This window comes from Macaca fascicularis, chromosome 3 (assembly GCF_037993035.2).
Source record: "Macaca fascicularis isolate 582-1 chromosome 3, T2T-MFA8v1.1".
Taxonomy (NCBI): Eukaryota; Metazoa; Chordata; class Mammalia; order Primates; family Cercopithecidae; genus Macaca; species Macaca fascicularis.
Genome location: NC_088377.1, coordinates 27668331 through 27686591, shown reverse-complemented (window position 1 = coordinate 27686591; position 18261 = coordinate 27668331).

The window sequence follows — 18261 nt, the reverse complement described above, 5'->3', positions numbered from 1 at the left end:
TATTAAATCATGGTTATACCAGACTTAATGGCTGGAAATAACAGGAATGCTCAATAAATGCTTATCCGCTCTACTGTGAAATCTACCCCTGGTTTGTCAATTACTCCAAAACATGAGTCTGTTCATAGGCCAAGAGCCTGTGGTAAAGGAAGGCTTTTTCACTGTAAATACTCAGAATGTTTCTTACTATTCCACTGGAAAAATGAAGCAAGCTTCTAAGTATGCTCTCGGTAAAGAAAAATACTTTGAGGTATGTGATCTTTAGAGTAGTAGTTTCCTGCTATGATTAATTCTAAGAGTCTCAAATCTGCTAGTTAGAGTGAAATGGTAAGTAGCCTGTTAGGCCATGTCTGCTGCAGGATAGGCCCAGTGGGATCCCAAACCAAAACATTCTCATGGTTATTTTCTCTAGTCTGGTAAATATTTGGAATGAACAATTATGCAATAAGAAAAATTTCCACTGTGGTTCCCTGACTTTTGAAGTATGGATTTTATGATGGAAAGGACAATGCCCAGGAAATTTTCTTTCCCTGAAAGTATAGTCAATCAAAACAATTGCTTACTCCTGGGAAGATTATAGAGATTAGCAACTCGATCAAACACTTGGAGGAAATCCTGTGTAGTTTTCTAAATAATATCATTTTCAAAAATAGGCTTTAAAAAAATACAAATAGAAATTTCAAGTTCACAGAAAAATTTAGCAGAAGATACAGAAGTCTTCTATATAGCTCCTGCCCCTATGCATGCATAGACTCCCCCAATATCAGCACCCCCTCCAGAGTGCTGCATTGGTTACAAATGGATTACCTAAATTGCCGAGTGTGATGGCTCATGCCTATAATCCCAGTGCTTTGGGATGCCAAGGTGGGAGCGTGTCTGGAGGCCAGGAGTTTGAGATCAGCCTGGACAACATAGTGAGACCTCAACTCTTGAAAAAAAAAAAAAAAACTACCCAGGTGTAGTGGGTGCCTATAGTCCTAGCCACCAGAAAACTGAGGCAGGAGGATCGTTTGATCCCAGGAGCTTGAGATTACAGTGAGCTATGATTGAGTCACTGCACTCCAGCCTGGGTAACCAGGTAAGACTCTGTCTCAAAACAAAACAAAACAAAACAAAACACCAATAAACCAGCTAAATTGACACATCATATTATAAAGTTTATAGGTTACATTAGGGTTCACTCTTGGTCTTGTCTATTTTGTGGATTTGCACAAATGTATTATGACATTTTCTAATACTAGAGCATCATATAGAATACTTTTACTATCTAAAAAATTCACTGTGCTCTCTCTGCTTATCCCTCTACTCTTCCCACTCTGCTCAAGCCCTGACAGTCACTGGTATTTTACTCTCTCCATGGTTTTGCCTTTTCCAGAATGCCACACAATTGGGATTATACAATATGGAGCCTTTCAGATTGGCTTACTTTAGTTAGTAATATGCATTTAACTTTCTTCTGTGCCTTGTCATGGCTTGATAGCTCATTTATTTTTAGCAGTTAATAATTTCCATTGTCTGGATATACCACAGTTAATCTATCCATTCACTTACTGAACGACATCTTGGTTGGTTCAAATCGTTAGCAATTTTCAGCTCTTTTTGGGTAGAAACCGTAGAGCAGGATTGCTAGGTCATACTGTAAGAGCATGTTTAATTTTAGTGAGAAACTGCAAGACAATATTACAATGTGACTGTACCATTTTGCATTCCCACCAGCAATGAATGAGACATCCTATTGTTCTATATCCTCTCCAGCATTTGGTATAGGCTGTATTCTGATTTTGGCCATTCTAATATGTGTGTTGTGATATCTCATTTATGTTTGAATTTGCATTTTCCTGTTGACATGTGATTTGGAGAATCTAGCCATATGCTTATTTATCGTCTGTATATCTCCTTTGGTGAAGCATCTGTTAAGACTTGTGACCTAATATTTAATTTTTCTTTTCATTTCTGAATTTTAAGAGTTCTTTTTATCATTTGGCTAGTAGTCCCTTATCAGATATATCTTTTGCAGATATTATCGCCTAGCCTGTGGCTTGTCTTTTTTATTCTCTTGAAATTGCTTTTGCAGAATGGAAGTTTTTAATTATAGTAATGTCCAGCTTTTTAAAAATGGATACTGTCTTTGTTGCTGTATCTAAAAAGGCATGGCCATACCCTAGGTAATCTTGGTTTTCTCCTACATTATCTCCTGGAAACTTTATAGTTTTATACATGAAACAACGTTCATGTGTATAATCTATTTTAGCTTAATTACTGTGAATAGTGTAAGGCACTGTGTCTACAAAAAAAAAAAAAAAAAAAAAAACAAAACATTTTACCTGTGGATGTCCAAATGTCCTAGCATCATTTACGGAGACGATATCTTTTTTCACTTTATTGTTTTGACTCCTTTGTCAAAGATCATTTAACTATATTTATGTAGGTCTATTTTAGGTGTATTGATCTATTTGTCTATTCTTTTCCACAACCACACTGTATGGATTAACATAGCTTTATAGTATGCTTTAAAATCAGGTAGTTTCAGTCTTCCTAATTTGTTCTACTCCTTTAATATCGAGTTGGCTATTATAGGTCTTTTGCCTCTTCATATAAACTAAAATATCAGTTTGCCAATATCCACAAAACAGCTTTTTAAATTATTACTGTGGTTGGATTGAATCTATAGATCAAGTTGGAAAACCTAACACAGTGACAATATAGATTTTTCCTGCCCATAAATTTGTAATATCTCTCAATTTATTTAGTACTTTAATTTCTTTCATCAGAGTTTTGTTGTTTTTCTCATAAAAATTATTTTGTTTGATTTATACCTAAGTATTGTTTTGAATGCCAATATAAATGTTTCTCTTTTTTATTTACAATTTCACTTGTTCTTTGCTGGTATATAGGAAAGTGATTTACTTTTGCTTATTAGTTCCTGGAGATTTCTTTGTTGATTCATCTGTATTTTCTACATTGATGATCATGTCATGTGTGCACAAGAGCAATTTTATTTCTTCCTCCCCAATCTGTATATTCTTTATTTTACTTTTTGTCTTACTGCATTAGCTGGGACGTCCAGTGTGATGTTTAAAAAGAGGGGTGAGTCAGGGTTCGGTGGCTCACGCCTGTAATCCCAACACTTTGGGAGGCCAAGGCAGGCAGATCACAAGGTAAGGAGATCGAGACCATTCTGGCTAATATGGTGAAACCCCGTCTCTACTCAAAATACAAAAAATTAGCCAGGCGTGGTGGTGGGCGCCTGTAGTCCCAGCTACTCGGGAGGCTGAGGAAGGGGAATCGCTTGAACCTGGGAGGCGGAGCTTGCAGTGAGCCGAGATGGATCACGCCACTGCACTCCAGCCTGGGTGACAGAGCGGGACTCCCTCTCAAAAAAAAGAAAAAAAAAGAGTGGTGAGAGGGGACATCTTTGGTCTGGCTGGAGTTCATTGGTGCGATCTTGGCTCACTGCAACCTCCGCCTCCTGGGTTCAAGCGATTCTCCTGTCTCAGCCTCCCAAGCAGCTGGGATTACAGGCGCCTGCCACTACGCCCGGCTAATTATTTGTATTTTTATAGTAGAGACGGGGTTTCACCATATTGGCCAGACTGGTCTTGAGCTCCCGACCTGGTGAATTGCCCACCTCAGCCTCACAAAGTGCTGGGATTACAAATGTGAGCCACTGTGCCCCAACTTTGTTACTTTTTTCTATTTGTTGCCTTGTTTTTGTTCCTATTTTTGTCTTCCACTCTTTTTTGGCTTTTGTTATTTTAATCGAGAATTTAATATAATTTTATTTTGTCTCCTGTCACAGAAAATTATCTACACTTCTTTTTTTACTTTTAAAAATTTCCTCTCCTTTTAAGTTGCGAGTTTGACTGGTCAAGAAGATGGCCAGTTATAGTACTCACCTTATTTGAACTCCTCAGGAGGTTTTATCACAGTTAGCCCTCTTTCTTCTTTAAACATTTTCTCCTAATATTTTCCAGAATTTTACAATCCCTTGTTGCTCGTCTTCCTCCTTCCATTGCTCCATCTCCATATTCTCTGTTTTCTCATCATTTCTCAAATCTCTGATAATTGCCCAGGTTTTGTACTTGGACCCCTTTTTTCTCCATCAAAACTGTTTCTTGCGGTGTTTCATCTAACTCCACAGCTTTACTTGTCTTCTATATGTCAGTGACTTCCAAACTGATAACTTCAGACAACAGCTCTCCTCTGAATTCTAGTTGTGTATATTCAAATTCCTACTGTATATCTTCACTTAGATGACTAATTAGCTGCTCAAATTTCTCGTATTCAAAATAACAGGCATTGGTACGATCTTCATTGTCACCACATAATTAGAGAGACCAAAATAAACATACCTTTATCTACAAAGACAGACTTGATATTAAGGGAAAAAATAACTACCTACAGGTTGAGGATTCAGGCTTTAGCTGGCATAATAACTTCCTAAATTCCTATGGATACAAGAAAAACTACACTCTTCCTGAGCTCTGGAACAATAGGAACTATCACTAATTTACAACCCAGACAACCATAACTGATTGGACAGAGGACTGGCCTTACATTCTTTTCTGCTAGGAAACTGCAGATCTTAAGCCAGAATATACTGACTGTGTAAATATTATCTTTGTGTCCTATAGTTAACCTTGTCATGTAAAGAGCCAACGTCCGCATCATTTTAGTGCTAAACTCCTCCCCAAAGTAATATACACATGTGTTTTGCTCCTCTGTTTTGCTCCTCAGTTAATTATATATAGCTTTCTCCAAAGCCTACTAATTATGTATGATTCTATTAAGATTTTGTGGCATGAGTCCTATGGTAAAGCATGAAAAGCAACGTGCCTTTTCCCTCTTTAAAAAGAGAGCACCATAAGTCCATGCCAGAGACTGTCCTTCCTAGTTTGCAAACTGATACACCCAGTAAAATTCTCCTCCCTACTATTTAGCCATCCTAGTGGTCTTTTGCCTGGCACCCACTTTAAAACTAAACTTGGTTTTCTTTTTGGTCAAGGATAACAACTTCATTTTTCCTTCTCAATGTTTTTTCCTTAGCAGTGATTACCATTTGGCAAGCATTTTTTTTTTTAAGTTTTTTACTTTGTTTGGTTTCTATTTTCTTCCACTTGACTGAAAATAACATACTTATATTTTTATTATTTCATCTTTTCAAAACTCATACTTAGATGGTTCCTAGCCTAGAATTTAACATTGTTGTTGAACAAGCGATTGAAGTTTAGAATTTAAAAAATGACAACAAAAAAATAATACAACAGTAATTCAGTTACATGTTATTCAATATTTTCCTCCCCAATAAATACTGCCGATTTATTGTAAATCCTCCTTATTTCTGAGCGACATGATTAGTGTTTGCATATATCCTATTATAAAATTTTGATCCATATCTTGTAAGGAAATGAAATTTTTTAGTTATGTAGCTTTTTTGAAAACTTTCATATGCAACTTTCTTTATTTCCTAGTGTTCGACTATATTCCTTTTTTTTCTCTTTGATCAACTATTACATTTTTAAAGCAGTATTAAAAACCTCTGTAGTAGTAAAGAATTTTCCTCGAGTTAAGGATAAGATTTTCTATGTTATCAATCAGTGCCAGTCCAAATTGCTATGAGATATATTTCAAAACTGATACAATAGCCTATGTATACACTAACTGAAAAACTCTCATTTGTTAATTTTTTCAAATGAAATTTTTCTGTTTAAAATGAACTAATTTTAAACATTCGACCTAGCTACAATTTCAAAGATACATGCTTATTACTCTCATGTGAAAACAGAAAGCAAAAGCATGCAGAGCAGACAAAACTGTTATCTCTTAAACTGCTTCTCCTTTCTTCTTTTACCTCTTTAAGAAATGGTTCCCCATGGTTATATAAAAATGTGAATATCCAAACACAGTAAGATTCATATTTACAAAAGTGAATCTCTGCATTCAACATCTGTCTCCTTGTAGGCTTTTAAAATAATTATGTAGGTATCTCCAGCATTGCTTTTCAATATTGCTATTTGGTGGGGTTTCTTTTTATTTCTTTTTCTTTTTTTCAGATGGAGTCTCACTCTGTCACCCAGGCTGGAGTGCAGTGGCATAATCTCGGCTCACTGCAACCTCCGCCTCGTGGGTTCAAGCAATTCTCCCCCTTCAGCCTCCTGAGCAGGTGGGATTACAGGTGCATGCCATCACACCCAGCTAATTTTTGTATTTTTAGTAGAGATGGGGTTTCACCATGTTGGTCAGGCTGGTCTTGAACTCCTGACCTCATGATCCACCTGTCTCCACCTCCCAAAGTGCTGGGATTATAGGTGTGAGCCACCTCACCCAGCCAGGTTTTCTTGATGGTTGGCTACAGTGCATTAAATTTGTTACTGGCCATTAGCTAGTGATTTAGTACAATGTAGAGTTAGAAACATGTTTATTAATACCCAGTCAATTCTAAAAAATATGAATTTTATTGCTGTATAACATCTCATAAACTGAAACTTGGATATATACACTGTTAAAAATTTAAAATGAACAGTAACACTTAAATTTCTACAAGTCTGTTGGGGAGGTTCAATGCTATATGGACACGAGTTAGGATAATTCTGTAAACTAAACATAAAGCAAACTGGATCTGTTAACTTAGAGGAAGTGGCAAGACATGAATTCAAATATCCTATAAACTGAATGAGTATAACTATTCTTCTCCTGGCACTTAAAAGAAAATTTGCTTATAGATAGGTATATTCCTGTAAATTAGTTAATTTTTATTGCAGTAATCTCAATTTAAATCTCAGTTTATTTTTTTGCTCAAGCTTCATGCTTCGTTATACGTTTTAGAATGCCTTAAAGTGGTCAGCTTTAACAAAATAAATAAATAAAAGTCAACCAGTTGAATTTGAATTTCAAATAAACAATGGACATCTTTTTTTAGTATAAGTATGTCCCAGACAATATTTGAAATATACTTCTACTAACATTATTGCTGTAGTTGTTTTCTGGAAATCAAATGTTACTAGGTGTTGTGTATTTTATTTGACAACCTTACCCTTGAGGCATCAAAGTAACTCAGAAAGCAGGTTGGCAACTCAGCCAGCCACAATCCCAGACATCCCTGGTCACCATATTAGAGGAAAAGAGAGTACAGAGTTTCTGCATCAGAGGGTAATAAATATAGCCCTCAGTCTTATCAAATTATTTTTTTTTTCTGTGCTATTTGCAGGCTAATAATCCAGGAGAGTGTTAATTGTTTTTCCATCTCTTATTTCACATAAATTAATTCATCCTCTAGGAGTCCTCTATAGGTTTATAGCCAGTTTTTAATATTATCCCCTAGGAAAGTAAACTAAGGAGAATAGGCTTCAATATAATTATATTTTATCCTTATTAAAAAGGTGAATATATTTTCTACTAAGTCAGTATGGTTAACAAATGTACAAAGCTACTGGTGTTACCTATGAGATCCTATGCTAAATTAGCTAAAGGGAACAGTCAAAATAGCAGAATTTTGCATACTATTTATTGATGAAGTTTAAGAACAAAATGAAATATAAAATTGCATAGGTAGACAGCATGACTAATAAAAATAAACACTGCTGGAATAACCTGGTAGTACTGATTTTTGAAACCATTAGTGAAAACTCTTCTTTAAAAACAGAGAGCACCCTTTTGTGTATTTTTATTTAGAGCATATCTTGTATTAGAAAGATTTAGATCCATCTGTGGTTCCATATTTCGCTAACATTCCTAAAGAAATAAAGCTCAATATTGACTATGCATTTTCAATCACTCTCTTAAGAAAAATATCAGATTATGAGCTCATATAACAAAAACTGGAACTTAATAATTTACAGTATCTAGATGCTGAAGTAACGAACAGTAGACAAGAGCAAACTGGGTTAATATCAATGGATATTATTTTGGTTTAATTGGGGAGAATATATGGAGGAATTTTTTTCAATATTCAAATGTGTTCAAATCTATATGTGTTGTTTAGTTTGGGATGTCAAAATATTGGAGTGCATGAAGACTACAGACAACAAAAACTTAAAAGAAAGGATTGGGAGACCAACATTCTGAGAGTAATTTAAAGCATATTTGTAACGTGTCTTTCTCTTGGAAAGTTACTGCTTAATGATTTTATTTGCTTTTCCAGTCTCTTTAGTATCGGCCATGAAAGCGAGGTGACAAAGGGAAGGTCAACGTTTGGAGTGTTGCAAGAGTGTCGCTCTTGTGCCACCACTGTAGTCTAAGATCTGTCACCTGCAGAAGTGACCTGTGGCAAATGAGGCTACTCTGCCAAGCACAAGAGAAAGTATAACTGGAGTGCCAAGGCTAAAAGACAAAATATCACTGGGACTGGTTGAATGAAGCAGCTAAAAATTGTGTACAGCAGGTTCAGGCATGGATGCCATGAAGAAACAACACCTAAGCCCAAGAGAGCAGCCGCGACAGAGTCCAGTTCATCTGCAGAATTTCAGCGACTGGGAATGCAGTGAACACTCTAGTTTTATATTTTTTTCTTAAAGATTTTATTTTCTTGCTTGTTCATTTATGCTTGCAGATAGAGAATTTACCTTAAGGCTAGGACAGCTTTCCATCTTTGAGTCTAGAATTTCTATGTGCCTCTTGTTTTTTTTTTGTTATACTTTAATAAGTATAATATATTATATATATAATTATATATAATATATAATTATACTTTAATAAGCTACCATCCCTATTGGTAGCTTAATAGGGATGCCACTGAATCAATAAATTACCTTAGACAGTATGGCCATTTTCATGATATTGATTCTTCCTATCCATGATCATGGAATGTTCTTCCATTTGTTTGTGTCCTCTTTTATTTCATTGAGCAGTGGTTTGTAGTTCTCCTTGAAAAGGTCCTTCACATCCCTTGTAAGTCGTATTCCTTGGTATTTTATTTTCTTTGAAGTAATTGTGAATGGGAATTCACTCATGATTTGGTTCTCTGTTTGTCTGTTATTGCTGTATAAGGATGTTTGTGATTTTCGTACATTGATTTTGTATCCTGTGACTTTGCTGAAGGTGCTTATCACCTTAAGGGGATTTGGGGCTGAGACAATGGTGCAGTTCCAAGATGGCCGAATAGGGACAGCTCCAGCCTCCAGCTCCCAGCGTGAGTGACACAGAAGATGGGTGATTTCTGCATTTCCAACTGAGGTACCAGGTTCATCTCACTCTGGCATGTCAGACAGTGGGTCCAGGACAGTGGGTGCAGCCCACCGAGTGAGAGCCAAAGCAGGGCGAGGCATTCCCTCACCCAGGAAGTCCAAGGGGGAAGGGAATTCCCTTTCCTACCTAAGGGAAACCGTGATGCACAACACCTGGAAAATTGGGCCACACCTACCCTAATATCATACTTTACCAAGGGTCTTAGCAAATGGCACACCAGGAGATTATATCCCACACTTGACTCAGAGGGTCCCCCCCCCCACAGAGCCTCCCTCATTTCTAGCACAGCAGTCTGAGAGGCTGGAGGAGGGGCGCCTGTCATTGCTGAGGCTTGAGTAGGTAAACAAAGCAGCCAGGAAGCTCAAACTGGGTGGACCTCAAGGAGGCCAACCTGCCTCTGTAGACTCCACCTCTGGGGACAGGGCATACCCAAACAAAAGGCAGCAGAAACCTCTGCAGATTTAAATGTCCCTGTCTGACAGCTTTGAAGAGAGTAGTGGTTCTCCCACCATGGAGTTTGAGATCTGAAAAAGAACAGACTGCTAAAGTGGGTCCCTGATCCCCAAGTAGCGTAACTGGGAGACACCTCCAACTAGGGGCATACTGACACATCACACCTCACATGGCCGGGTACCCCTCTGAGATGAAGCTACCAGAGGAACGATCAGGCAGCAACAATTTCTGCTCAGCAATATTCACTTTTCTGCAGCCTCTGCTGCTGATACCCAGGTAAACAGGGTCTGGAGTGTACCTTGTGCAAACTCCAACAACCTGAAGCTTAGGGTCCTACTATCAGAAGGAAAACTAACAAACAGAAAGGACATCCACACCAAAATCCCATCGGTACATCACCATCATCAAAGACCAAAGGTGGATAAAACCACAAAGATGGGGAAAAAGCAGTGCAGAAAAGCTGAAAATTCTAAAAATCAGAGCGCCTCTCCCACTCCAAAGGAATGCAGCTCCTCGCCAGCAACAGAACAAAGCTGGAAGGAGAATGACTTTGATGGATTGAGAGAAGAAGGCTTCAGACAGTCAAACTTCTCTGAGCTAAAGGAGGAAGTTTGAACCCATCACAAAGAAGCTAAAAACCTTGAAAAATGGCTAACTAGAATAACCAATGTAGAGAAGTCCTTAAATGACCTGATGGAGTTGAAAACCATGACACGAGAACTATGTGACAAATGCACAAGCTTCAGTAACTGACTCGATCAACGGGAAGAAAGTGTATCAGCGACTGAAGATCAAATGAATGAAATGAAGTGAGAAGAGAAGTTTAGAGAAAAAAGAGTAAAAAAAAATGAACAAAGCCTCCAAGAAATATGGGACTATGTGAAAAGACCAAATCTATGTCTGATTGCTGTACCTGAAAGTGATGGGAAGAATGGAACCAAGTTGGAAAACATTCTACAGGATATTATCCAGGAGAACTTCCCCAACCTAGCAAGTCAGGCCAATATTTAAATTCAGGAAATACAGAGAATGCCACAAAGATACTCCTCGAGAAGAGAACCTCCAAGACACATAATTGTCAGATTCACCAAAGTTGTAATGAAAGAAGAATGTTAAGGGCAGCCAGAGAGAAAGGTTGGGTTACCAACAAAGGGAAGCCCATCAGACTAACAGCGGATCTCGCAGCAGAAACTTTACAAGCCAGAAGAGAGTGGGGACCAATCTTCAACATTCTTAAAGAAAAGAATTTTCAACTCAGAATTTCTTATCCAGCCAAACTAAGCTTCATAAGTGAAGGAGAAATAAAATCCTTTACAGACAAGCAAATAATGAGAGATTTTGTCACCACCAGGCTTGCCCTACAAGAGCTGCTGAAGGAAGCACTAAACATGGAAAGGAACAACAGGTACCATCCACTGCATAAACATGCCAAAATGTAAAGACCATTGATGCTAGGAAAAACTGCATCAACTAATGAGCAAAATAACCAGCTAATATCATAATGACAGGATCAAGTTCACACATAACAATATTAACCTTAAATGTAAATGGGCTAAATGCTCTAATTAAAAGACACAGACTGGCAAATTGGATAAAGAGTCAAGACCCATCAGTGTGCTGTATTCAGGAGACCCAACTCATGTGCAGAGACACACATAGGCTCAAAATGAAGGGATGGAGGAAGATCTACCAATCAAATGGAAAAAAAAAAAAAAGGCAGGAATTGCAATCCATCCTAGTCTCTGATAAAACAGACTTTAAACCAACAAAGATCAAAAGAGACAAAGAAGGCCATTATATAATGGTAAAGGGATCAATTCAACAGGAAGAGCTAACCATCCTAAATATATATGCACCCAATACAGGAGCACCCAGATTCATAAAGCAAGTCCTTAGAGACTTACAAAGAGACTCAGCCTCCCACACAATAATAATGGGAGACCTCAACATCCCACTGTCAACATTAGACAGATCAATGAGACAGAAAGTTAGCAAGGATTTCCAGGAATTGAACTCAACTCTGCTCCAAGCAGACTGAATAGACATCTACAGAACTCTCCACCCCAAAGGAACAGAATATACATTCTTGTCAGCAGCACATCACACTTATTCCAAAATGGACCACATAGTTGGAAGTAAAGCACTCCTCAGCAAGTATAAAAGAACAGAAATTATAACTAACTGTCTCTCAGACCACAGTGCAATCAAACTAGAACTCAGGATTAAGAAACTCACTCAAAACTGCTCAACTACATGGAAACTGAACAACCTGCTCCTGAATGACTACTGGGTACCTAATGAAATGACAGTAGAAATAAAGATGCTCTTTGAAAACAATGAAAACAAAGAAAGAACATACCAGAATCTCTGGGACACATTTAAAGCAGTGTGTAGAGGGAAATTTATAGCACTAAATGCCCACAAGAGAAAGCAGAAAAGATCTAAAATTGACACTCTAACATCACAATTAACAGAACTAGAGAAGCAAGAGCAAACTCATTCAAAAGCTAGCAGAAGGCAAGAAATAACTAAGATCAGAGCAGAACTGAAGGACATAGAGAAACAAAACGTCCTTCAAAAAAATCAATGAATCCAGGAGTTGGTTTTTTGAAAAGATCAACAAAATTGATAGACCACTAACAAGACTAATAAAGAAGAAAAGAGAGAAGAATCAAATAGATGCAATAAAAAATGATAAAGGGGATATAACCACTGACCCCACAGAAATACAAACTACCATCAGAGAATACTATAAACACCTCTATGCAAATAAACTAGAAAATCTAGAAGAAATGGATAAATTCCTGGACACATACACTTTCCCAAGACTGAACCAGGAAGAAGTTGAATATCTGAATGACCAATAACAAGCTCTGAAATTGAAGCAATAATTAATAGCCTGCCAACCAAAAAAAGTCCAGGACCAGAGGGATTCACAGTCGAATTCTACCAGAGGTACAAGGAGGAGTTGGTGCCATTCCCTCTGAAACTATTCTAATCAATAGAAAAAGAGGGAATCCTCCCTAACTTATTTTATGAGCCCAACATCATCCTGACACCAAAACCTGGCAGAGGCACAACAAAAAAAAGAGAATTTTAAACCAACATCCCTGATTAACATCGATGCAAAAATCCTCAATAAAATACTGGCAAACTGAATCCAGCAGCACATCAAAAAGCTTATCTACCATGATCAAGTGGACATTATCCCTGGGATGCAAGGCTGGTTCAATAATATGCAAATCAATAAATGTAATCCAGCATATAAACAGAACCAAAGACAAAAACCACATGATTATCTCAACAGATGCAGAAAAGGCCTTTGACAAAATTCAACAGCCCTTCATGCTAAAAACTCTCAATAAATTCGGTATTAATGGAATGTATCTCAAAATAATAAAAGCTATTTGTCACAAACCCACAGCCAATATCATACTGAATGGGCAAAAACTGGAAGCATTCCCCTTAAAAACTGGCACAAGACAGGATGCCCTCTCTCATCACTGCTATGCAACATAGTGTTGGAAGTTCTGGCCAAGGCAATCAGGCAGGAGAAAGAAAAAAAGGGTATTAAATTAGGAAAAGAGGAAGTCAAGTTGTCCCTGTTTGCAGATGACATGATTGTATATTCTATATGCCCCTTTAGTTTTAAGGGACAACTAGTCAAATTTAAGGGGTCTCAAGTATTACTAAAGGAGGGTGAGAAAGATTTTACACTTTCTTTTCTGCTTTAGGATTTGAAGACATTTGTTCTCAGTAATGTTTAGATTATTAATTTTGTTGAAAAAAATAAGGGATGGTTCTGGATATATGCCTTTTTTATCTCTGGCTTTAATTAATACATTGCCTCATTATTAATGGTAATTATTTATGTTTTAGGGATATATTTGAGGTTTAAAAACTTGTTAGTATTAAACATTTGTGTATCTATTGAATACTTAAACACATATATTAAATTTCTTAATACCAAATGGTATTTATTATAAAACTAAATGAACTCCTATTTACTGGAAATTGTATTTCTTGATTATAGCCTTACTACAATTTATAGGTTGACACCACTTCTCATTATTGCCATTGATAGTATATTGACATCCTTGTTGTTACTCAAGTTGAGAGAAATCAAGAAGTTGCACAAAGAAGTTTTACCAATAGAAGAATTCAACTAGACACACATCCGTACATACACCTGCACAAACTATGAATAGTGTTAAGACTATTATTAAAGGTATTGGTTAATTAATAATTAAATATACAGAATTTCAAATAAGCACTAGTCTGTGATTTGCCCTCCATTCTCTGCTCTAGTATTTTTATTGGAAGGCATAAAACAATTTGTATCATATGAGACCCAGAAAAAGAAGAAAATTTGCACAAACTTGGGGGAAATCTAGAATAATTACACCTTCTTATTACAGATAATAGATAATAGATAAAATTATAGATAATAGATGAAATTATTTAAATAAATAAATTTTATCAATTTATTGACGTTTATATTTCTATGGTAAATATTGCAGATTGGCCACAGATGACAGCTTAAAATAGTGTTCTAGAATGTCATTCTAGCTTTCATAGCATAATTCTTTCACAGATGTTCTATAATAGTATTCCAGAATGCTACTCAACAACAACAAAAGCAATGGGATTAAACATTTTAACAACATTACTGCTCTTCATCTTTCCCCCAATCTAAGAAATAGAAATGGTAAAAGGGGCCGGGCATGGTGGCTCATGCCTGTAGTCCCAGCACTTCGGGAGGTAGAGGAGGGAGGATCACTTGAGCACAGGAGTTCAAGACCAGCCTGGCAAACATAGAAAAATCATGTCTCTACCAAAAATACAAAAATTAGCCAGGCATGGTGGCACATGCCTTTAATCCCAGCTGCTTGGGAGGCTGAGGCACAAGAATAGCTTGAACCTGGGAGGCAGAAGTTGCAGTGAGCCAAGATTGTGCCACTGCCCTCCAGGCTAGGCTACAGAGGGAGACTCTGTCTTAAAAAAAAAAAAAAAGAAAAGAAAGAAAAAGAAAAAGAAAGAAAAAAGAAAAGAAATGGTAAAATGATGTGGTCTCTGTTTTTAGATTAGGAAATCAAAGCAGAGAGAGAAGTTAGAAACCTTGTTCACAAGAGTAACATTACTTAATGAGAGAATGATTATTTAAAAAGTTGTAGTCTAATGTGCTTTTCACTTAAATAAATTATGCCTTCCCATGTCTCAGTAAAAGGACAAATCTGTCAATCCAATTTACTTTGCCTCCCAGGCACTTTTTACAGAAACTAGGTAACTGGGTCTTTCATCAAGTTCTATGGTCTGAATATTTGCATCTCCTCAAAATTCCTATATTGAAATCTTGCCCCACAAGGTGATGGTAATAGGAGGCAGGACCCTGGGGAGATGATTAGGTCATGGGGCAGGCCCTCATAAATAGGGTTAGTGCCCTTAGAAAAGAGGCCCAAGAGAGACCCTGCTCACCCCTTCCACCACATTTGGACAGAGCAAAACGTTGCTCTCTATAAGCCAGAAAGTGTGCTCTGACCAGAACCAAATCAGCGTTGATCTTCAACTTCTCAGTCTCCAGAACTGTGAGAAATAAATTTCAATTGTTTAAAAGCTCTTCAGTTGATGGTATTTTGTTGTAGCAGCTCAAATAAACTAAAACATCAAGTAAGCCAAGATTTGCAATTGTTAGCCCCCAGCACAGTTTTGGGGATCTGTCTAAATAAAGACAGCAAAACCTCTCAAAAGTCTCAGTTGTAGCATCCTTAAAGCAATCTTTTAAAATAAAGTCACCAAAAAAAAAAAAAAAAAAGGACAAAAAAACCCTCTCCTGAAGCTTTAGGAATTTATTTGAATCACATAATGATAGCGCCATTGTCAAACAAATAGTTCAAAAACAAATACTAGTATTACTTCAAAATAACGCTAGTTACATACAATAATTTAAAAAATATACAAGAATTTTTCAAATATTAAATAACTTAATCCAAGTAACATTCTTTAACATTTTTCTCATTTCTTTATACACTTTAACTCCCAGGGCCTTTCTCCTACCTAAATACCCTAAACACGCCTCTATTACTTTGTTAACAGTCTCCCTTCTATCATCCAATAACTCTGCTTCTTTCCACATAAAATTTTGTTTGCTTCACTCTCATCTCCAGATTCTCTTTTATTAAAGCCTACAAACCTTAACTGAAATTGGCAGTTATACCTTAGAAAGTCCTGAGAACAGCTAAAGAATGGGGACAGGTGAATATGGACCCTATGTACAGTGCACAGGGTATGTGGGAGGGAACAGGAACATTGGGAGAGAAAACAGTAGCAAACAGCAGCACTTTCCTACATTATTTATTCATAGTTTTCGTCTTGTTCGTGATTTTGTGTGCCCCTCGACTTTCAAATTTGTATCTTTAGCTTAGATGACCACTGCCACACTAAGCTGTCCATGTATTTTGGATATTTACACTGGGATATTTCAAAGCCATTTCACAAATAAAACCTAGAAAGTGAGCATCATGAAATCCCTCTCCAACATCAGTCAGATCTTCCGAGAAGTTTCTATGTTCTATGGAAATTCACCATCCATCACCCTGTTGCACAACCCGTAACTCCATATTCATTTTTGATAGCTCACCCAACTCTCACACTCAAGTTTATCTTTTATCATGGCCTGTAAATGCTATGTCATATGTGTATCTTTAGGGCGTTCATTTTTGTCTCAGTCTTTACCACCAACACCCTAGACCAAGCATCACCATCTCCTTGTGTAAGTAATTCACTGGCTAATTTCGTTTTAGCTACTCTTAGATCCTTCCAGTATATTGTTTGGATTTCAGCAAGGGTTAACATCAAAATATGCATAAGATCTGTTAATGAATTTGATGAGGACAGAGAAACATAATCTCCAGTCCTCTAAGTGATCTAATTCTTGTCCACCTCTGCCACATAATCCTGTAATTCTCTACCCTTTGCTCCTTATAATCTAGTTGCAAGCCCTTTTTTTTTTTTTTTTTTTTCATTTTTTCTGGAAGAGATTTTAATTTCTTTGCACAGGATCACTCTCTACTAGGTTTCCTCTGACAGGGATGCTCTCACTTATTCATTTTCATAGAAATTTGGAAATATAAATCCAGGTAAGAATTTATTGGGTCTGATGATGTAGATAGATGTATGCAGAAATTACTAACTAAATGGAACTAGTGGCCTTGGGATTTCTTAACATAAGATTGTAATAAGAACAGTTTTAACAGAAATAGACAAGTGATTACTGTATTTAAGTATAGGTAATAAATTCTCTATAGAATAATATTTTTGATGTTCTAAAATAAGAAAATAAATAGATGAAATAGTTCATCTTGAAAAATAAACTATTTAATTTGTAGAAAAATATTTAAATAATCATTTCCTGTGATAAAATCAGAAACACACATAAGCTTTAACTCATCTGCATAATTCAGGCAATATTTATTTTTCTTAGTTTCCTAGAAAATTATTATAAACTATCCTCTGGCAAAATAGTTGTCTAAAATATAACTTCAGTTTTATTTTAAAATGTGTATGAAAACTTCTAGAGTTATTCTGCAGGGACGTATTCAACGTTTAGTTCTCGGAATGAGAATATTTGGTTTCAGTTGCGTTTTAGGAAAAGGAGATTGGTTAGGTGACTTATGAAGACCTTCAAGCTCTATAATTTTATGTGTGAGTTTCTTCCTCCTTCATGGAATTGAATCAATTCAACTTTTAGTTCTAGTCACAAGAATAAGAAACATAAGAAGCCTATGGTCTTTGGAAACGGTTTGCTATTGAACAAATCTTTGACACTTGGCAAATTACCAACTTCTTTTTATTTTCTATTTTCTTTAAATGGCACTTTCCAAAAGTACCCTTTAGGGCTATTTCAGTATTAATTAATGGATGTATGAAAAGCACTAGCCTCACTATCCTAATGCTAAATGTGTCCTCTAATAAAGTAGCTGTAAGTTTTATGTAAGTTTCAGTCTTTTAAAGCACCACTATTCTTTTGGTTTTTTTTGTTCTTGCTAAAGCGTGTGTGTGTATATACATATATATTTGTAACATATAAATGTACAAAACATATGTATATAAAACTTTCATCAAAAAGTCATTCGAGTAGAATATATTTACTGTCAATATGTACACTGCAGTGTGCTATATCCTAGGGGTTTCATTCTGAATAGTCATATTTGCTGGTTTTTTGGGCTTATGTTCTTGGGGGTGAATATAAACATTAGGGTTCCACAAAGAAGTATAGTATGAGAAAAAAACATAATTTAGCAAGTCATAGGTTTGAGTAACAATTATAAGACTCTAACTGAGTAAAATACAAAACAAGCTGTTGTTTTGTACCCATTAACCAAAAATCCAATAAAGTAAAAACAAATACGATCTAGTGCTCAGTAGTACAACAGGGTGACTATAATTAACAATAATTCATTGTATATTTCAAAATAACTAGAAGAGTAAAACTGGAATGTTTCCAACACAATGAGATAATAAATAGTTGAGGTTATGAAAATCTCAATTACCTTGATTTGATTACTACACACTAGATGCTTGTATCAAAAACATTACATGTACCCCATCAATATGTAAAACTATAAT